Source organism: Crinia signifera, chromosome 19 (genome assembly GCF_055691185.1).
Source record: "Crinia signifera chromosome 19, ASM5569118v1, whole genome shotgun sequence".
Lineage (NCBI taxonomy): Eukaryota > Metazoa > Chordata > Amphibia > Anura > Myobatrachidae > Crinia > Crinia signifera.
Genome location: NC_139226.1, coordinates 118,012,960 through 118,036,627, shown reverse-complemented (window position 1 = coordinate 118,036,627; position 23,668 = coordinate 118,012,960). Strand labels below are relative to the sequence as shown.

Sequence of the window (23,668 nt, the reverse complement as noted above, 5' to 3'; positions counted from 1 at the left end):
GGAAGCCGAAACTCCGGAAGTTACAGTATTGTAAGTTCATCAACTTTATCTTGGTGAAAAGGATCCACTGGACCTCCGGCAAAAATGCTCTATATATGGGTGTACCACACTGTATTCAGCCTATATCTTCTCACCCCATCTGCAGGTGAGTTCATCTGCTTATATATGTGAGTATGAGACCTTATTACATATGCAATGATGAGCGGGAGATAATGACTGATATGTGTATAAATATATACCTCTTGTAGATAAATGTATTTTTTTATATATATACAGCATATATATATATATATATATATATATATATATATATATATATATATATATATATATATATATATACTGTATATGTAGATAGATTGATAGATAGATAGATGTATAGCTATGGGCATAGATGGACGGATGGACTAACGCACACACAGACAGACAGATAGACTGACTAACAGACTGACTGACTAATCTGTCCTTGTACTTTTGAAGCAAAACAACCTGCTGAGAAAATTACGCCAAACACTGTAAGACTTGCAGACTACTTGATGGACGGGTACAACAACGGGGTGAGACCAGTGTATAACTGGAGACAAACAACAACGGTGCTCATAGATATCAATATATATTCCATTCTTGGAGTGGTAAGTTCACTATCTCCTATGATTTTCTTCTTCGTATTTAGAGGGCATGTAGGTGCTTAAGGGTTAACATCACTGACATTCAGCCAACTACCGTAGAAATGTATTTAATAATATTATCATTTGTGGTGATGTTGCCCATAGCAACCAATCAAATTCTAGCAATCATTTATCTAATGATAGAAAATGATAGACATAATCTAATGGGTATGAATCTATGAGCAACATCCCCACTTTTCTTTGTTAGAAACATTAGTTAATTTAACCTAACTGTCTGTGTAAGCCAATATAGTGACACACAGAACATTCACCAAAGTTGTAAGTGCTGCATTCAGTACAAAAAGGGGAAACTGGAACCCAAAATGGTAGACAAAAAATTAAACAGCAATAGAACATGATCAAACAAAACACTGGAGAGAATTATTGCATTGCAAAATGTATACAGGTTGGGTATCGCTTATCCAAAATGCTCAGGACCAGGAAAATTTTGCGTACATGTGTAGAATCACGGCTCCCACGATGGGCATCGTATACGGAAAAATCGCATCGCATCGCATGCGATCTGATGCGATGCAATGTCATTTTTCACTGAAATTATGGGCATGAGCTGAAATCATGTAAAATGCACCCAAATGTCATTTTTCACACTGTACCACCCCCACTATCAACGCCATCCCGAAGCGTGGCGAGCGCATCGAGCCCGTGAGGGGCGGCGGTACGCGTCCTACGACCTTTTCATACCCCCACTATCCACGTCGGCGTGGAGTTGAGAATAGAAAGTGTGGCGAGTGCAGCGAGCCACCGAGCCCGAAGTGTGGCGAGCGCAGCGAGCCCTGCGAGGGGACGCGGATACCTGTGAAGCCCGCGAGGGGACGCGGATACCTGTGAAGCCCGCAAGGGGACGCGGACACCTGTGAAGCCCGCGAGGGGACGCGGATACCTATGAAGGTATCCGCGTCCCCTCGCGGGGCTCGCTGCGTTCGCCACACTTTCTATTCTCAACTCCACGCAGATGTGGATAGTGGGGGTATGAAAAGGTCGTAGGACGCGTACCGCCGCCCCTCGCGGGCTCACTGCGCTCGCCATGCTTCGGGTTGGCGTTGATAGTGGGGGTGGTACAGTGTGAAAAATGACATTTGGGGTGCATTTTACATGATTTCAACTCATGTCCATAATTTCAGTGAAAAATTACATCGCATCGCATCAGATCACATGCGATCTCATGCAATCGCATGCGATGCGATCGCATGCGATTTTTAACAAAAATGCATAAAAACACGGTAAAATCGCATTGCATTGCATGCCATCACATGCCACTACATATGGCATGCGATGGGAGCCGTGATTGTACACAAGTACCGAATTTTGGATAACGGATTAATCTGTATTTCAGAATATTTTAATATTTCATGATGTAGTTTGAAGTATCTTGCATATATGCTGTATAAACACATCAAACACATGAAATAAACATAAATGTATTTTATTTGTGCATAAAACAAGGTTTCAAAACATGAAACAAAGTTTGTGTACTACCTCAGATACTGACTTTGAATGCCAAGCAATCAATCTCTTGCACATACTGGCCCTTATTCTGATTGACGCAGACTTTACCGCATACTTTCGGATCGCGTCTTTACGGCGTCTGCGCATGCGTGGAGAACGCAACGCGCATGTGCCACGCATTGACTCGGTACCAGTTCGGCCAGATCCCGTCCAGAACTGTTCACCGCTATCATTCGGGAAATAGGGGCGTATTATGGGCGTCATGCGGAATGACACATGGGCGTAGTTTCAAAGTGGGCAAAACGGGGCGGAAACATGGGCGGACACGGGGGAGTACACTTATGTTGGGGGGCGTACATTCGGAAACCACTCCGAATGCACGCGATCAAAAAGGGCAGAAATGTGCGGTGTCCACAAGTGTACTATTGCTTTGCGGACACCACTCGTTCATGCGCTAGGCGAACGTACGCCTAATGACTACAACCATTAACACCTGAACCCAATAGAATCTACTCCTTTACTCATTACTCACTAATAGGCCGCTTGTCAGTGCTTTAATTGAAACCATTGCTGCTTCAAGGAAACCTTACTAGTCCCCCACATATGCTGTACTTGTCACAGTTGTTGGTTTTATTTGCACTTGAAACAGTATATGTGTAGATTGTTTATAATCTTTTACACAGGGTGTAATAAAAACCATTGCACTTACATTGCTGTAAGGGTTAATGTGTGCAATGCATGTGTTAGGCATGCTTGTAAGGATATATTGGAATCTAATTGATTCCAATTCAAAATAAGCAGTTTTTTATGAGGATAGGTAATTGAATAAGTGGGTCATGTGATGTATTGCAGAAGATACTTCATAGTGGGTTGTTGGGCGTAAATACTCCGCTTACGTGCGGTAGCACCGCTTGGCTCCCGTTCGGATGCGGTATTCCCGAGCATACTCTGTAATACTCTGTAATACCGTGCCGAATCGGAGTGTTTCTCCCGCACACGCATGGTTTGTATGTCGTCCGTAAACACGCCCTGTTCTTAAAGAGTGAGTCCGTCCGAATGCGGAGGACACGTGGGCGTTTCTACGGACGATGGCCGCATGCGGCAAAACACCGTTGCGTGCTGACCGCTCCGTAAGAATGCGGGAATTTCCGCACAGATCAGAATAAGGGCCATATAGTGCCAGTTACATATCGGGGGAAATTTACTAAAGGAAATTTGTAAAAAAAAATAGGTGTATTTGTATCCAGAAATACACTTATTTTTTACATTTACTATCCCGAAAATACAGCAAATCGTATTCGTATTGATGTGCTATCAATACGAATACGAATTGCCGTCTTTTTGGGATAGTAAATGTAAAAAATAAGTGTATTTCTGGATACAAATACACCTATTTTTTACAAATTTCCTTTAGTAAATTTCCCCCATCATGTCCCCAGTAGTGCCAGTTACATATCATGTCCTCAGTAGTGCCAGTTACATATCATGTCCTCAGTAGTGCCAGTTACATATCAAGTCCTCAGTAGTGCCAGTTACATATCATCTCCTCAGTAGTACCAGTTACATATCATATCCTCAGTTGTGCCAGTTACATATCATGTCCTCAGTAGTGCCAGTTACATATCATGTCCTCAGTAGTGCCAGTTACATATCATGTCCTCAGTAGTGCCAGTTACATATCATATCCTCAGTAGTACCAGTTACATATCATATCCTCAGTTGTGCCAGTTACATATCATGTCCTCAGTAGTGCCAGTTACAAATGTCCCCAGTAAGTTTTTAGCAACAAAAAAACCCATTTTTTTTGCATTGTTTTTGGAATAATTTGGATAACGGATATTCGCATAAGGGATACTCAACCTGTATAAGTTTTCAATTCCCTGTACTAATATAAAGGATGTTAACTCTTTGATTGCTAACATCTCTGTGAGCAATGTTCAAAATATTTGCTTAAAATGCCAGCTTCGCTCACATTTGTTATATAAATTCAGGTAAAAGCTGATTGGTTGCTCCATTCTTTTTACTGCATATTACTGTACATCTCCCCCATAATGCATTAACATACGTGATAAAAAATATTCTGGAGCTAAAATTTTTTTAAAATATTCCACTTTGCACATACAAAGGAAGTTTAGAAAATTATTTCAGTAATTCAAATTTAAAGGTGAAACTATATATTATATAGAATCATAACATGCAAAATGTTTTGATGAATTTGGCTTACAGTTTATGAAAACCCCAAAATAAAAAATAAAAAAAGAATTTAAATACAGAAACGTCAGCCCTATGAAAAGTATAATCATATGTATGTACTCAGTACTTGGTTTGGAACCTTTTGAAAGAATTACTGCCTCAATGCGGAATGGCGTGGATGCTATCAGCCTGTGGGAATACTGAGGTGTTATGGAAGACCAGAATGCTTCAATAGCGGCCTACAGCTCTTCAGCATTGTTTGGTCTCAAGTCTCTCATCTTTCTCTTGGCAATGCCCCATAGATTCTTTATGGAGTTCAGGTCAGGCAAGTTTGCTGGCCAATCCAGCAGAGCAATCCAACTGTCATTGAACCAGGTTTTAGTAATTTTGGTAGAGTGCGCCAGTCACAAGTCCTGCTGGAAAATGAAGTTACAGTAGCATCTCCAAAAAGCTTGTCTGCTGAAATGCTCTAAAATGTCCTGGTAGATGACTGTGTTATCTCTGGACTTAATAAAGCACAGTGGACAAACACCAGCAGATGACATGGTTCCCCAAATCAAAACAAACTGTGGAAACTTCACACTGTACTTCAAGCATGTTGGATTGTGTGCCTCTCCATTCTTCCTCCAGACTCTGTGACATTGGTTTCCAAATGAGATGCAAAATTTGCTCTCATCAGAAAAAAGGACTTTGGGCCACTGAGAAACAGACCTGTTCTTTTTTCTTTAGCCAAGGTAAGAAAATTCTGACGTTGTTTGTTGTTCAGCAGCAGCTTGACAAGAGGAATACGACATTTGAAGCTCACGTCCAGGATCCGTCTGTGTGTGGTGGCTCTTTATGCACTAACTCCAGCCTCAGTCCAGCCTCTGTCCACTCCTTGTGAAGCACCCCCACACTTTTGAATGGCCATTTCCTGACAATCCTCTCGAGGCTGCTTGTGCACTTTTTCTCTCACTTAACTTTCTATTGATGTGCTTTAAAACAGCACTTTGAGAACATCTAAATTATTTAGCAATTTCATTTTGATGCTTTCCCTTCTTGTGGAGGGCGTCAATGATGGTTTTCTACTCCACTGTCAAGTCAGCAGTCTTCCCCATGATTATAAATTCTACTGAACCAGACTGAGAGACCATTTAAAGGAAATAAAAGTTAAGTTTTAACTTATTCATTACTACTTATCGCAATAAAAGTGTGCCTCCCACAAGAAATCTCTTGGCTTATGGATTGCCAGTTCTTCATAGTCAACCGTTTTCATATATGACTACTTGTTTATTCGATTTCTTGGGGGCACCTCCAACATCAATGAGTTACCTTGCATGATAGGGACTAATACATTTATTATTATCGGTTTCAGTAAATTTTTTGAATCACTTGTACATTTTGTCCTGTGCGGGATACCATCCCCTTCTGTAGACCACTTAAAGGCTCAGGAACCCTTTGCAAGCGTTTTGAATTAATTAGTTGATTATGTGACATTGGGGAAAATTGAATAAGAATTCATATTTTGTTCGTTGTCATTCGTATTTTAATGACATTGGCTACGAATGTATTTGTGTTGCATGTACAAGCGTGTATGTATAATTTACTAAGTAGTGGTATTTGGGTAATTCATAATTTCTGATGTCGTTGCCGCTTGTAGTCATTCGTACACTATACATATGTAATTAATACAATTCATAAAAAACACATCCATATTTATATCTATAGATAGATATACCTATCTATACATATATATATATATATATATTTATATATATATATATATATATATATATATATATATATACACACAAACATAAATTGAAATGCTCAAAACCAGTCTTATGAAAGTGACAGTCTTTCCTCTCGTGGAACTACAAGTCCCAGAGTATGGGAAGGGAAACCTTTCAGCTCTTCCCTCGTACTAAAGTCCGTGATTAGGACCGGCTGCTTCTTGTTACCCACAGAGGGCTCCTGGATCCACAGGAAAAAATGTGTCTAAAACGATAGAAAGAAGCACTCCATAGTGCAGTTTATCCCAATATAAAATATTTATTCTTTAAAACGTTCCACGGTTTGGACAACAAAGGTCTCGTACCACATAAGGCAGTCTCAGTACCGCACATTGACAGCATAGGATACAGTATTTCACTGTTTGATGGAGCGGTTACACCCTCCTCTCCGTCTCCGTCAGTCTCACTCGTTTGAATGACGCTAGGCTAGTACCTGCCTCCCTTGAGTGGTACTCCACATGTCACCAGGCATGGCTGACTCCTCTGCGTCATGATTGCTTTCTGCATTGTCATGATGTGGCAGATGGCATTGCATGCATATGTTATGGAGGAAACAGCATGTGAACACAAATTTTACAACCTTCTCAGGACTATACAGCAGAAGACTACCAGACTTGTCAATGCATCTAAAGCATGCTTTATGCACCCCAAAGCAACGGCCTATTACTTGTCTGGTGGCCTTCTGTGCATGCTGAAAATTATGTTCCACTTCACAATCAGGCAGCGACAGTGGAGTCATTAGCCAAGTCAAACACAGATACCCACCATCACCTATGGAAGAAGTAAACCAAAAACATAAACATGAATAATATCATAGAATACTAGTTTGCACTGCAGCATTACACACATACACACACACACCATACTTGCCGACTTTTTAAAACTCCTCTCCGGGAGAAGCCCGGAGAGGACTGAAAGGGGGGCGGGAAGAGGCTACGTTGTGGGGCTGATGTCACTAAGTCCCGCCCCCATGACTGGCAGCAGCATCCTATTTGCGGGACCCTCCCGGCCATTCCAGGAGGGTAGCCAAGTCTGACACACACACACACACACATTACACTTCACCACATGAGGCCCAGAAAATATATTTAACCAGAAATGTAACCACTATTCATGAGAAGCAATATGTGTGTTTTTTTTTTTTTTATCCTGAATGTCAAAGCAGTCAACATGGACACTAAAAATGTGCGCCCTACACTCGCCATGCTTCGGGCATGGTGTCTCGCTTGGCACACTATTTTATTTTCCCACCATGCCCTAGTGGATGGTCCAGCATGAAATATCGGCTGTCGGCACATATCGGCTAAAAAAAAGTGAAAACCCCCATGTCGACCTTTTGGCTGTCTACCTAGCTCATGTTGATTTAATGTTTGTGTAGACCTACTGTCTCTGTCGACTTAATCCCATGCCAACTTTCAGACATGTCGACCTTCATTCATGTCAACCATCAGTGGTCAACACAATGCATGTCAACCTTCCCATTTGCAACCAAGTTATCATATCCCCTGGCAAACCTGCTGATCATGCTCAGTTTCATTACCCTGCCATTGTCTTCTTCTGCACTGCTGACAGTGCATCAGGCATGTCACAGCCTCATAGAAACATAGAAACATAGAATGTGACGGCAGATAAGAACCACTTGGCCCATCTAGTCTGCCCCTTTTTTAAACATGTTACCTCAAACCATATTTGATCCTTATTTCTTTGTAAGGATATAAATATGCCTATCCCAAGCATGTTTAAATTGTACTACTGTATTTGCCTCTACCACCTCTGATGGGAGGCTATTCCACTTATCTACTACTCTTTCTGTGAAGTAATTCTTCCTCACATTTCCCCTGAATCTTCCTCCCTCTAGTTTCAGTGCATGTCCTCGTGTTCTGCTGCTCCTCTTCCTGTGAAGAATGTCTCCCACCTGTACCTTGTTAAAACCCTTGATATATTTGAAAGTTTCTATCATGTCCCCCCTTTCCCTTCTCTGCTCTAAAGTATACATATTAAGATCTTTTAGTCTTTCCTGGTACGTTTTGTGATGTAGGTACGTTTTGTGATGTAGGCCTCAAATGCCAAAATGTCCTGAAAGCTGTAAACGCAAGAGAAAAATATTTCTGTGCTTAATGGCATTTTGTAGGCAGCACACTCGGATGAAACTCCCATCAAAAACGTGCTCTTTTTGAAAATCTGGGAAAAAAATAGATTTCTAAAAAAAATGCAACGTAAAAAAACTAAAATACGTACTTAAATCAAAATACGACTCATTAGCAAATTTGTCGATACCATTGAAATGAATTGGGATTTAGGGCCAGATGTATCAAGCTTCATAAAGTGATAAAATAGAGAGTGATAAACAGCCAGCCAATCAGCTCCTACCTGCCATTTTTCAAACCCAGCCTGTGACATGGCAGGTAGGAGCTGATTGGCTGGCTGTTTATCACTCTCCATTGTATCACTTTCTGAAGCTTGATACGTCTGGCCCATACAGAGGTATTCTATCAAAGATGTATTTATTCATATTTTTGGGAACTACTGGAAAATATGAACAGAAAAAATACGGATCTTATACATTTCAGAAAGATATATAGTATTCTGGTGCTTACACTACTTAGTCCAGTTGGCACAATAGTAATAAATATTCTTATTCAATTTTACAATGTATACCACACTGTGTAAAGGTATTATTAAGGGATTAGTATATAAACCAATATCCTCTACAGAGGTGGTCCTTGCAGCGATATAGAGGGAGATGCCAGTTCCCCAAATAAACATAATAGTACAAAAAATATATAAAATAACATGCTAGAAACAATGCATAAAATAAAAAAGGTTTTATTAAGGTACTCCACATTCACTGACCAGTGATATAGGTATTTCACATTATACAATTCAACATAAAAATAAAGATCAAAATAACTGGTACTTGTGTATTATCACGGCGCCCCCGATATTAAGTCGCACGACTTTTAATCGCATGCCATCGCATGCCATGCACCCGATGCACATCGATGCAATGTGATTTAAAATTGTATAAGCCCCCTATACGATTTTAAATTGTATAAGCACCCTAATGGGTGCTTACAATGTTAATTGCACCCCCACGCCACCCCCAGTATGAACGCCAACCCGAAGCGTGGCGAGCGCAGCGAGCCCGCGAGGGGCGGCGGTACGCGTCCTCCGACCTTTTCATACCGCCACTATCCATGTTGGCCTGGAGTCGATTTTATATAGTGTGGCGAACGTAGCGAGCCACCGAGCCCGTAACGTGGCGAGCGTAGCGCGCCCCGCGAGGGGACGCGTATTACTTTACATGTATTCCGCATCCGCTCGCCACACTTCGGGCTCGGTGGCTCGCTACGCTCGCCACACTATTTAAAATCAACTCCACGCCGGCGTGGATAGTGGGGGTATTAAAAGTTCGGAGGACGCGCACCGACGCCCCTCGCGGGCTCGCTGCGCTCGCCCGCTTCGGGTTCACGTTCATAGTGGGGGTGGCGTGGGGGTGCATTTAACATTGTAAGCCCCCATTAGGGTGCTTATACAATTTAAAATCGCATCGCATCGCATTGTATGGCATTGTATGCCATATACAATGTTATACAATTTTAACATTGTCTGACATCGGGGGAAATCTCGTCGCATCGCATTGAATACCATCGCATGCCTTATGGTCTGTGATGCGATGGGCGCCGTGATAGTACACAAGTACCAAATAACCACATTTAATATATTTGTTAGTATTGTATTAGCAGCTGGTATTAAGATGATTAAACATCCAGCTGGATAGTTGGTAACAATGGGTGTGGTATATGGTTCAGACAGTCGGGATCCCGACAGTCATTAACCCGATGTCGTGATCCCGACTGGCCGGACTCAGACAGCATGGCGAGCGCAAAAAAGACCCTTGCGGGCTCGCTGCGCTCACCATTCTATTCTCCCTCTATGGGGGTCGTGGACCCCCACTAGGGAGAATAGCCGGTGGCCGTCGGGAACCCGGCTGTCTGTGTTTTAACAGTCGGGATCCTGACGTCGGGTAAAAGACTGTCGGGACCTCGTCCGGCACCCAGTAACAATGACCCACATAAGGGGGAATATGAGGATCCAATGGACTGTTATGTCTTAAAGGGTCACAGATGTTTAAATACACTTTGCAAACGTTCTCTTTCCCCCTGTTTGGCCAGAAAACATTTAGATAAGAAAATAAAAATATATATTTCCTACTTGGTTTTTGTCATCCAAGCACTTTTGTAAAAACAGTCACAGTGCTTGGTATTCTGCAGATATGTAGGTTTGGAGCAGATCCCCTTGTGTTCAATATTTTTAAATAAAATGCCTCTTTCTGGGTGTCAGCGGCTTCTTCAGTTAGAGAGCTCAGCCTTAGTAAATTTTATGTGTTAAATCCAAACCTATTTCACATCGAATGGGTATAATTATGACCAATCGTACCCGTTAGATCTTAGTAAATTCCCCCCCTTGAGTCTACAATATTGCACCTTTTCACAATATTCAAATTTTTGGAGATATTGGATTTAGGGGTTATATAAAATGTAATCCATAATCATCAACATTATAACAAAGGCTTTGGATTTAACGAGTCTACAGTGTATATTTTATTGGTTTCACCTTTTAAGTTGAATTACAGAAATAAATCAATTTTTGCACAAAATTTTAATTTTTCGAGTTTCACAGGTATATGGGGCAGTATAATGAGTAGGTAGTGTAGCATACTGTTGGTGCTGGTTGTGAATATTCAAATCAGCTGTGTAGAATTCCATTACTGCCTTACCACTAGCAATTATAGCCAGAAGTACTTTACCTGGCAAGGTTGCATCACATGCCCTAATGTGTGCCCCCGGTTTAGATTGGGAGGGGGGGGTGGCAGAGCGGATATTCTTTGGCTCCCCAAGCCACCTTCAGTGATTCGGTGGTCTATAACCAAAAACATCACTGCAGGAATCAAGCCCCAGAATGCTGCGGGACCGGCATTCTGTAGAGCATGTGCCAGGGTTCACAATGCGGGAAGAGGAACTTACTGTAGTACCCCCTGACACACACTCCCCTGTGCTCTGAATGTAGGGGAGGGGGTATTTACCATTTATCACTAGTGGGGCTAGAGGAAGGGTGAAATAAAGATAATTAATGCTGGAGGGGGTAATAATATAAAAACAATTAATTGATCACAAGGTAGGGGAAGGGCTTTTTACATGGGGGAGGATGGTAAATAAAACATGGGATTATTTTTATTAATGAAGGGATGTGGGTAATATTATTACAAATTAATCTTTTGAGTGCCAAGTGAATTTGTCAAAATTGGTAAGAAAATTGCCAAGCAAACATTTTTATTTATCATAATGACTGGTAATGTTTACCTTATATATAACTTTTTTTTTTTTAAATTTGAATTTATATAACATATGTGAGTGACGCTGGCATTTTTAGCTGATATTTTCAACATCTCTAACAGAGATGTTGGCACTCAAAGGGTTAAGACAACTGGAAGGTCTATTGCCATTAGGGATGAAATCACTGACATGTTTTTTTCCAGTGATCTGCGAATGTGCAGTGGAGTCTAAGTGCCCTAGTCCACACTACCATGCTGCTGCTGGCAGATATAGAAATTGCCAGAAAAATGGCCGCTCTAGTGCTCAGACTCTACTACACAGCGCTGCTCCAAGCAGAGAGGATGGGGCCTGGGTGGAGGAGGCTGTACACTGTCCTCCTCCTCTCTTAAAATGACCCTGATGGCAGGACATGTAGTGCCATCAGTGATGCCAAGAAGGCTGATATCTCTGGTTCTGGGCATGACAGAGACAAGCCGCTAGTGTTCTCAGAAAGGGGAGAGTCCCAGCTTTTGGAATATACTCTCAGAAAAACTCTAAGTCAGAAAAAACCTGAGAAATCTGACTATGAATTGCAATTAACAGGTCAGATGTGGACTGCTGCTTTGAAGTTGGATATCTCCAGTTCCCCAGGGCCGATTTTCAAAATTCTGGTATCCCTGGAAAAAGGGGATCATCAGCTATCAGCATAGGGCCCTTATACACCTGGGGCCCCTGGGCAAGTGCCCATTAAGCCCATACGAAAAGACGGCCCTGGAGTGTACCCCCTTGCTGTAGTCTCACATTGATGCATACCTCCCAACTGTCACGATTCCGTCGGGACAGTCCCGATTTTCGGGTCCTGTCCCGACGTCCCACCCGCGGCAGGCATTGTCCCGCTGCGGGGGGTGGCAGTTGGGAGACCCCCCAATCTAGTAGAATAGACGCTGTGCGCATGCGCACAGCGTCTATTCTCGTATGAAAATGAGGTCGCGGCTATTTAGCATAAGCCACGCCCTCCTTTGCATACGCCCCGCCCCCTTTTCGGGCGCTCGCACGGCAAAGCCGCGCGAGTGTCCCTATTTCCTCCGGACGGAAGTTGGGAGGTATGCATTGATTCATTTTTTCTTGTTTGTATTTATAAAATAAAGAGTTTACAAACATCCTGTTTTTTAGATTAAGCTTCAGAGCAACAAGCCATTATTACAATTCCAGTGTAAAGTGAAGTACTTATATTTGCAGAGGAAACATTAAGATTTCAAACAACTAATAAAACATATGAGTGATTGGTACCAAGTGGTTTTAAATGTACTAATGTTGAACAGGGAGGAAACTGCTTTTGACAATTCAGAGTAACATTATACGGAAGAGTTGGAGGCTGTCTGAAACTCTGCTTATTCAGAAAATGCAGATAATGAAGGAATCAAATAATGATAATGAATGAAACAAAAGTGGGGCCTAGGATATTGTATACACTTGTACATAATCAGGGGCGGATTGGGAGGATGGGGGGTGATGCTGCGGGTGCTGACACTACAGCCCAGAGTGGGGAAGGGGAGGGGGTGTGTGTGTGTGTGTGTGCTGCAGGTGCTGACACTACAGTCCGGGGGGATGCGGACACTACTCACCACTGCCACGCTTCCATCATCATCCAGCGGCTGCAGCTGCTCACAAAGTGCAGCATAGCCCAAGTCAAATATGGCTGCCGCATATGTGCATATATATTATATGCATATATGCGGCGACCATATTTGTTTTGGGCAATGCTGCCATTTGTGACCAGGCTGGGCTGCGGTCGCTTGGAACCAAGGTAGGCGGCCCAGCCAGAGGGAAATCTGGTCTAGCCCACCGGGAAATAGACTGGTTTCCCGGTGGGCCAATCCGCCTCTGTACATAATTATATGATAAGTCTTAATGTAATATACTGTGAATGAGTTCCAGATGATAGATTAACATTCAATACAATGGGCGGTATTCAATGAGAATACCTGCGAGGTGCAGCGAATCCTTTTTAGGATTCGCTGCACATTCGCCACGTTCCGGAGCCGGCGGGCTCCGGTATTCAACGTGTCAGGGGCTCGCTGCCCCTGACTGGCGAATATGAGCTCCTGCGGCAAATGCCGCAGGGCGCCTGAGGACGGTGGCAGGCAGAGAGATGGAAGTCTCTCTGCCTGCCCCAGAACGTTTGTGGGGGGGAGGTGGGCTCCCCGGGTGCCAGGCAGCACAGGCTGCCCCCCGGGGGTGCCAGCAGGGGACCGTATATTCACTATACCCTATCGTAACGATCGGGTGCAGTGAATATATGAATATGTAATGAGCGGCTCGGCTCCGGCGCCCCCTGCTGGCTACTGTGTAAAAAAAAAAATATATATAATTAAATATATATTCATGTGCTTACAGCACATGAATAAAAATAGCATGCCCCTCCTCAGAATAAAATTCCTGATTTTTTGACACCAAATGTAAAAAAACAAAACACTTTATTTTAAAAGTTCACATTCCACTTCTCCATAAAAAGATAGCGATTGCTACTCGGTGAATCATGGCGAAAAAAACCTTCAAATGTATTCGCCATGTGGTCATTGAATAGGGTGATTCACCGTTTTAGTCAAAAGTTCGCCAAACAGCACAAATTCGCCATAAAAACATGGCGAATCAGGCTCATTGAATACCGCCCAATATGTTGACACCTTATATTCGTTATTTGTTAGGTCCACAGGTATAAAAGGTTGAACAGAGGAAGAAGAAAGAAGACTCTCTTTATTGGGGAACTCTCTTGTTTTCACCCTTTGAGTGCCCATATCTATGTGAGAGGTGTTCAAAATATCCACTTAAAATGCCAGTGTGTCACTCACATTTGTTATATAAATTCAAATAAAATGTGTTGTGTAAAAAAAAGATCTAAATCTAAAACATTACAGGTCATTATGATAAATAAAAATGCTTGCTTGCTAATTTTTACACCATTTTGACAAATTCACTTGGCACTCAAAGGGTTAAAACAAGTTTTTTATTACTACATACCTCCCAACTGTCCCGATTTACGCCAGAACCATCCCGTTTTTTTGGGTTGGTCCTGTGCATGGCCAATGGCTTGCAATAGGACATTGCCTCATCGTGAGTATAGGTTACGCACCCTTGCAGCTAGGTTACAGATTTTTTGGTAATGGTAATGTGCAAATTTCCCGGGATTGGCATTGAGTCCCCCTCCCTTTTTGAGCATAACCACCCTGAACACTTTGAGACATTTCTGGTGTAAGAAATACAGGGGACAAAAGTACTGGATCCCCCTGTATTTCAAAAACAAGCAACAGGCTATTGGACCAGTCCTGGTTCCAAAAGTATGGGGAAGAAAAAAAGTAGAGGTCCCCCATATTTTGGAATCAGCACCGGTCTCCAACAGCCAGCGGTGTAATACCACAGCCAGGAGACACTTTTTACACCAGCTTCCCTAGCCAAAGCATTACCACCATGGCTGGTCAGCCCTACCCCTGGATGTAGCTGCCAGGGTGATAAATATGTGTACAAAAAGATAAATAGATTAATAGTATTGGGTTGTGCTGTGGAACTATAAGTCCCAGCAAGCCTCCCCTACATGCAGGGATTTAAAGTACCTCAAGTCCTTCCATGGTGGGCATTAATGAGCCTGCTTGGACTTGTAGATCCATAGCATGACCAATACTAAAATAAAGGCACTGACAACCTGTAAAGTAAAAGTTTAATAACATACATACATAAATACATACATACATACTTACCTACTGTATAGTGTCATCTGTAGGACAGTCCACTTGCCCAGTAGAAGAATCCATGGTACTTGTGTATTATCACGGCGCCCACGATTTCCATCGCAGGGCATTGTACAATGAAAAATCGCGTCGCATCGCATGCGATATGATCGCATGCGATGAGATGCGACGCGATTTTACCCGATTTTTTATTGTATGGCTTCTGACCATGTTAAATGCCCCCCCAGACCCGATTTTTAATTGTATACCCACTCCCATGGCTCATGAGTATGCGAAATGCCCCCCCATTGTTAAGGCCAACCCACTATCAATGGCAACCCGAAGCGTGGCGAGCGTAGCGAGCCCGCGAGGGGCGGCGGTACGCGTCCTAACGCCTTTTCATACCCCCACTATCCACGTCGGCGTGGAGCTGATTTTATAAAGTGTGGCGAGCGCAGCGAGCCACCGAGCCCGAAGCGTGGCGAGCGCACGCGCATAACTTCACAGGTATACGCGGCCGCTCGCCATGCTTCGGGCTCGGTGGCTCGCCACACTTTGTAGGATCAACTAAACGCCGACGTGGATAGTGGGGGTATGAAAAGGTCGTAGGACGCGTACCACCTCCCCTCGCGGGCTAGCTGCGCTCAACACGCTTCGGGTTGGCGTTGATAGTGGGGTGAAGTTAACAATGGGGGGGCATTTCACATACTCATAACCCATCAGGGTGGGTATACAATTAAAAATCGGGTGTGGGGGGCCCATTTAACATGGAAATCAATGGAAAATCGCATCCATCGCATTGCATGCCATTAAATGGCATGCGATGAGACGCGAAATTAAAATTGTATACACAGCCCCGGGAAAAGGCTGATGCGATGGGCGCCGTGATAATACCCAAGTACCGAATCCATTATGTACCTGTAAAAGAAAATGTATAATTACCTCATACTGTGACGTCAGCTGCCAACCTCCACATTTTCATGGGGATGTCCATAAACCATTGGGCATTCCCATGGGTGAGCCTGGTTCCCGCCACCGTCCATCCCCAGCCCACCCTCCCACAACGAACAGCCTGGCGAGTGTGTAACTCGACAAAGTAATTCGTTGCTGGGGTGTGCACGTGCTAATACGTGCTCATTGCCAGGGTGTGCACATGTACTGATACGTGCTTGTTGCTGGGGTGTGCACATGTGCTAATATGTGCATGTTGCTGGAGTGTGCATATGTGCTAATACATGCTCATTGCCGGGGTGTGCACAAGTGCTAATATGTGCTTGTTGCTGGGGTGTGCACATGTGCTAATACGTGCTTGTTGCTGGGGTGTGCACATGTGCTAATACGTGCTTGTAGCTGGGGTGTGCACATGTGCTAATACATGCTCGTTGCTGGGGTGTGCACAAGTGCTAATACGTGCTCCTTGCCGGAGTGTGCACATGTGCTAATACGTGCTCCTTGCCGGAATGTGCACATGTGCTAATACGTGCTCGTTGCCGGGGTGTACACATGTGCTAATACGTGCTCGTTGCCGGGTGTACACATGTGCTAATACGTGTTTGCGCATGCGCAGACCCCTCAAACATCGGAACGGGCACGAATTTGCCCCGTTTCCGAGTCAGCCAGGATCAGGACCTTAATACCAAACTGCCCAATCCTGATTAGTATATCCAAATATATATATAATAAGTTGAAGAGTGTGTGTGTGTGTGTGTGTGCGCATGCGTGTGTGCGTGTCTGTTGCATTGCGGACACACCGTGGCACTCAGGGCCACCAAATTCAGCAACAAGATACCTCTGGACCCGGTGGTGTGCACCTCAAAGCCGTTTTTGGGAAATTTCACTTAGAAATTTAAAAAAACACCAAGGGCCAAATGTAATAGGGTGAGAGTTTCAGAAAGTGAGAGATTTGGGAGAGTTTTCCCAGATTTTTTAAAGCAGCAATCAATTACATGGCAAAATAAACCTGGTTTTGCAGTGTAATTGATTGCTGCTTTAAAAAACATGGGAAAACTCTCCCAAAATCTCTCACTTTCTGAAACTCTCACCCTATTACATTTGGCCCCAAGTTTTAATTTGCCTTCATTGATGATCTGGGAAAAAGATTGACGATCTGTGAAACCGTTGACGAATGAACAACTCCACACCTGATTTCTTTGCTGTCATTAAGTATGAATGACACATACTAACATTATGGTGAAGGCTTTAAACAATTAGGAATAATTGAGGATATACATAGACCACACATACCAAACACACGTACACATTGTACATGCACACACACACAGTACACCAACCACATAGCACACAACACACACACACATATACGTAGCGCACCTCACACACTTACACATTGGACAGATACACACAACAAAACACACACATAACACACCACATGCAGTACAACACAAACCCATATACACTACAACACACACCCAAAAACAGTACAACAAACACCCAGAACACACACACTTGAACATTGTGCAGATACAGAAACACACAGAACACACACACTTAAGCATTGCCAGGATACGCCCACTATCCACGTCGGCGTGGAGCTGATTTTATAAAGTGTGGCGAGCGCAAGGGAGCCACCGAGCCCAAAGCGTGGCGAGCGCACGCGCATAACTTCACAGGTATACGCGGCCGCTCGCCATGCTTCGGGCTCGGTGGCTCGCTGCGCTCGCCACACTTTGTAGGATCAACTAAACGCCGACGTGGATAGTGGGGGTATGAAAAGGTCGTAGGACGCGTACCACCTCCCCTCGCGGGCTAGCTGCGCTCAACACGCTTCGGGTTGGCGTTGATAGTGGGGTGAAGTTAACAATGGGGGGGCATTTCACATACTCATAACCCATCAGGGTGGGTATACAATTAAAAATCGGGTGTGGGGGGCCCATTTAACATGGAAATCAATGGAAAATCACATCCATCGCATCGCATGCCATTATAATGGCATGCGATGAGACGCGAAATTAAAATTGTATACACAGCCCCGGGAAAAGGCTGATGCGATGGGCGCCGTGATAATACCCAAGTACCGAATCCATTATGTACCTGTAAAAGAAAATGTATAATTACCTCATACTGTGACGTCAGCTGCCAACCTCCACATTTTCATGGGGATGTCCATAAACCATTGGGCATTCCCATGGGTGAGCCTGGTTCCCGCCACCGTCCATCCCCAGCCCACCCTCCCCACAACGAACAGCCTGGCGAGTGTGTAACTCGACAAAGTAATTCGTTGCTGGGGTGTGCACGTGCTAATACGTGCTCATTGCCAGGGTGTGCACATGTACTGATACGTGCTTGTTGCTGGGGTGTGCACATGTGCTAATATGTGCATGTTGCTGGAGTGTGCATATGTGCTAATACATGCTCATTGCCGGGGTGTGCACAAGTGCTAATATGTGCTTGTTGCTGGGGTGTGCACATGTGCTAATACGTGCTTGTTGCTGGGGTGTGCACATGTGCTAATACGTGCTTGTAGCTGGGGTGTGCACATGTGCTAATACATGCTCATTGCTGGGGTGTGCACAAGTGCTAATACGTGCTCCTTGCCGGAGTGTGCACATGTGCTAATACGTGCTCCTTGCCGGAATGTGCACATGTGCTAATACGTGCTCGTTGCCGGGGTGTACACATGTGCTAATACATGTGCACACACACACACATTTATACGTAGCACACCTTACGCACTTACACATTGGGCAGATACACACAACACACACATAACATACCTGTAACAGCACAACATACACCCACATTCACCTCACACACCCAAAAAACAGTACAACACACAAAACACACACTTAAACATTGCACAGATACACAAAGGCACAAGACACACATACACATACTGTATATACATAGCACATCTCACACACTTACGCATTGGACAGATACATACAACACAACACACATAACCACATACACTACAACACACACACAAAAACAGTACAACACACACAAATACATAAAAAAATAATTTTCCGTTTATTTAACAGTCTGTACTGGCAAATAAAAACTGTACCTAATATACTGCCATATCCGTCTCTCCAGTCCTCCAGCCTGTCACTGCGCTCCATGGCCAGTTGCACTGAGAAATTTTGTCCTGGCCAATGCACCCGTTGATCAATACAAAGTGGGTACACTGCACTCACCCTGTTAGTCAGTTGGATGTTAGGACTGCTCTGCCTCCAGGGTTTCCCAGACACTTTTGGTTAATAGATAATGTTTGGTCGATGGGCATGAGAATTTTCACTACAGTGTCACCGTAGGGGGATTTCCAATTGGGGTTCAGGTGGTCTTTTCGGGACCCCTTTACAATCCCATTAATCTCTTCTCCTGGAGCCTACGGTCTACCTCAGTGATTGACTATCATTAAGGGAGACCGTAGGCTCAAGGAGAAGAGACCTACGGGATTGTAAAGGGTCCCTAAAAGACCACCTGGACCCCAATTGGGAATCCCGCTATGGTGACACTGTGACTGTGACACTGTAGTGAAAATCCCATCAATTGAGGACCCCCTGTAGGTGTACCAAACACCAATTATGCCCACAATATCCATACCCTCCACCTATAGATTTATTTCGCAACCCACCCCCATCCAAACAATTATCAGTTTGAATCAGGACTTATTTTATAATCCTACTTTCATTTCTTGATTGTACTTCTATGTACACTTTTTTTTCAAGATTTAATGAGTAAAGTGTACACTTTAACATGGCAAATCTTTATCTCAGTTTTATTCTTCAACTTCTTACACTCCAAACCTTATCAATGCACCCATTTATGATTGCGATGACTGGATCGGTGGATTGGCCCGGCAGGTGTAGGGAAGAATTTGGCCCATTGCACCCGTTCCCAGTGGTGCATTGCAGTGGTGCGGGTAGCGTGCGTCGCGTCATGATGTCATGTGGCCAGGCCCACAGACCTGCTCCCACACTCAGGGGCTGCCCCACTGTTTGGTAGAGACTCCAGTTGCATGTGCTTTACAGATCTCCAGACCTTAGAGACTGCTGCAGGCAGGATCGGTGAGGGGAGCGGCAGTGGCAGGGAGCGGTGAATTTTTTATTAATTATGGCGCGGTAAGTAACGCCCACCTCAGCGCCTGTAATTACACACCCTAGAAACTGTACCATTGAAAGTATGGAAATGGAGGTGTGGCCACGTCCCTTTCGGATTTTGTACCGATTTCTGACCCTCAGATGTTGGAGGGTATGACATAGGTGCTAAATCTCAGGAGTGGATGTGGAATTCATCAACACATACAAGTTGTCAACTCAGGAGCGTTGTGTTTCCAACAACAACAACACCATACCTGATTTCATTGCCGTCATTGCAACACATGCAAACACATTCTAACATTATGGTGGAATCTTTCACAAATTACAATCTTAGGTCTTTGGCACAGCATACTGTAAGATGACATTTTTCAGCAATTTTGGAAATAAAAAAACCTAAAGGTTTTCCCGGGCAACGCCGGGTGGGTCAGCTAGTGAAAAAATAATAAAGAAAAATGGTTTCAGGTGTGAGAGCAAAAAAAACCTGCAATATATTGTTACAAATATTTTAAGTGTAAAATAAGTAGCAAGTAAAAAACATAAATCGGGTGACATTGCAGTAGTGATGCCAATGTAAACCACACATTTTTGGCTCAAAATAGCAATTCTGAGCCATTCACTGGAATGAGGGAATTGCTCAAGGGTTCAGAATTTTTTTAAAAAAGATTATGTATTCATTCAGTATAAATTGTAATTTCATTCATCTGGACACTGGAATATTTTAAGGCTTTCATTATTGAATATAAAATCTGAGAAACTTTGCAAAAACATTCTTCTCAATTTACAGTATAAATGATCAATGTCAAAATGCAGAACTTTTTTCAGTAAAGTATAAACTAAGGATACATTAGATAAGAGGTTCAAAGGAAAGTAGCTTTTGCCAAATTTCTAACACTGAAATGTGAATTAACTGATTGATTAAAATGCCTTAAATCGGGTGCTATTTATTTTTATCATTGTATCAGAATACTACTGTAGATACAATTTTTTTTGTGATTAGTAAATATTTTGGTGCAGATATGTTTTTTTTTCCTCTTCTCCCAGAATGAAAAAAACCAAGTACTGACCACGTATATATGGTACAATCAGGTAAATTATTTTATATTTATATTTTTTGTTACATTAACATATTTTTAACAAATTCTTGTAAAATTTTTGTACATAAGAAATAATGATAAGATAATGACAATTATAGTGCTCAAATGAACTACAACAGTGGATTTGCAACAAAATAATTATCTGTTTTTGGGATGTATCCACATAGCCATGGTAATTTACTGAACCTAATTGACTCATCCGGGGCTATCCAAATACCAGTTGCTGAAACTTATCAGGCAGGTGCCACTACATACTGTATGCATTTTGCATTTTTTTCTCAATCACTGCTGTAAAAAAATATAGGTCCACTGCTTTTTTTTTTACAGATTGTGGGGTGATTCTGGTTGGTTTGCAGAAGCAAACTCCTTATTTAATGGACAAAACCATGTGCACTGCAGGTGGGGCTGATGCAACATGTGCAGATAGTTCGATTTGGGTGAGTTATTTTGTTTCTGTGCAGAGTAAATACTGGCTGCTGTATTCTTACTCTGCAATTTAGATTTTAGTTTAAAAATACTCCACTCAAATTTTCTCTGCACATGTTACATCCGCCCCACCTGCAGTGCACATTGTTTTGTTCATTTTGTTCATTTGCTTTTGCAAACCAACCAGAATTTCCCTCTCTATGTGTTCACAAATTAGTAATTAAAGGATATAAATGCAAAGCCCTATAATGTCTATTGAACAAATATGGTGATAAAAGCATTTGGTACTTGTTTCCTAGCACGGCCACAATCGCGGGAATCGCGGGTAATTTTTAATGGTCTACGATGCGACCGACGCGATGCCCACGATTTCCCATTGAAATGCCTTGAAAAAGTCAAAATCGCGTCGGTCGCATCGTATGCGGCCAAAAAAAGCATAAGATGGTACCGACGCGATGCCCGCGATTTCCCATAGGGAACAATGTAAAATGCCTCAATTTAACCATATCAACAAAGGGAACAATGTTAAATGGGCCAGAGAACCCCCAAAACCCCCCTGACCAGTGAAATGGCCCCCCAAAAATAGTTAACGCCACCCCACGATCAACGTCAACCCGAAGCGTGGCGAGCGGCGGCGGTACGCGTCCTCCGACCTTTTCATACCCCCACTATCCACGTCGGCGTGGAGTTGAGAATAGATTAGTGTGGCGAGCGCAGCGAGCCACCGAGCCTGAAGCGTGGCGAGCGCAGCGAGCCCCGCGAGGGGACGTGGATACCTGTGAAGCCCGCAAAGGTACGCGTTTACCGGTGAAGGTATCCGCGTCCCCTGGCGGGGCTCGCTGCGCTCGCCACGCTTCGGGCTCGGTGGCTCGCTGCGCTCGCCACACTAATCTATTCTCCACGCCGACGTGAATAGTGGGGGTATGAAAAGGTCGGAGGACGCGTACCGCCGCCCCTCGCGGGCACGCTGCGCTCGCCACGCTTCGGGTTGACGTTGATCGTGGGGTGGCGTTAACTATTTTTGGGGGGCCATTTCACTGGTCAGGGGGGTTTTTGGGGTTCTCTGGCCCATATAACATTGTTCCCTATGTTGATTTGGTTAAATTGAGGCATTTTACATTGTTCCCTATGGGAAATCGCGGGCATTGCGTCGGTACCATCGCATGCGATTTTTTAGCCCGCATGCGATGCGACCGACGCGATTTTTTTACCTGCGATGCCCCAAATCAAGATCGTTGTGGCCATGCTAGGAAACAAGTACCAAGCATTTTTCTCATTCAAAAAATGACCACTCCCAGTGGCGGCTCCGGAGGTGATGCTGCAGCACAGTCCAAAAATCAAATAACAGAACCACACCCACTGCCAATGGGCGGTATTCAATGACTTTTATCGCCAGTCACGGCGATACTGTTTTTAGATTCGCCTTCAATTCGCCGGCTTTTTTGCGGCGATTCGCCATGCATGGGGATTCGCCGGGATTCGCCGGGACTCGACGAGTCACCCTATTCAACGTGGCTGAGATTCGCTGCCCCTAACGGCGAATCTCAGCCAATCCGGCGTATCCCTAAACAGCTCCATTACTGTAGTCAGTGTTTAAGAAATTGCAGTGAAATGCAAAAAAAATGCAAATTACCCTGAAAAAACGATTCCAATACAGCAGACTGCAAAAGCTGTGTAATCTCCTCAAAGGCCAAACGAAGGAGTGAGGTAATTGAGGTGAATCATGGGTAATAACAATGCATTGTGGGAGAAAAAAAAATACCAGAAAAAATTAAATATATATTTATATAGCACTTCTACAACCATAAAATCACACAAGGGCAGCAAATAATATTAGATTACACTTGCAGAGTTAAATTGAACACTTAAAACCAATTATTTCAGAAGTTCATATAAAAGTTCACCATAAAAAGATGACGAGGGAAATTCGGTGAAGAACGGCGAT

The 23,668-nt window shown here is 43.5% G+C and overlaps 1 long non-coding RNA gene across 1 annotated transcript; it reads left to right on the top strand.

Annotated features, from left to right (window-relative positions):
• LOC146042093 (uncharacterized) lies at positions 1–21,289 on the top strand. The gene is made up of 3 exons (XR_014463735.1): positions 1–145; positions 481–632; positions 21,245–21,289. It is a non-coding gene; the product is annotated as an uncharacterized LOC146042093 (long non-coding RNA).
• The last annotated feature ends 2,379 nt before the right edge of the window (positions 21,290–23,668 follow it).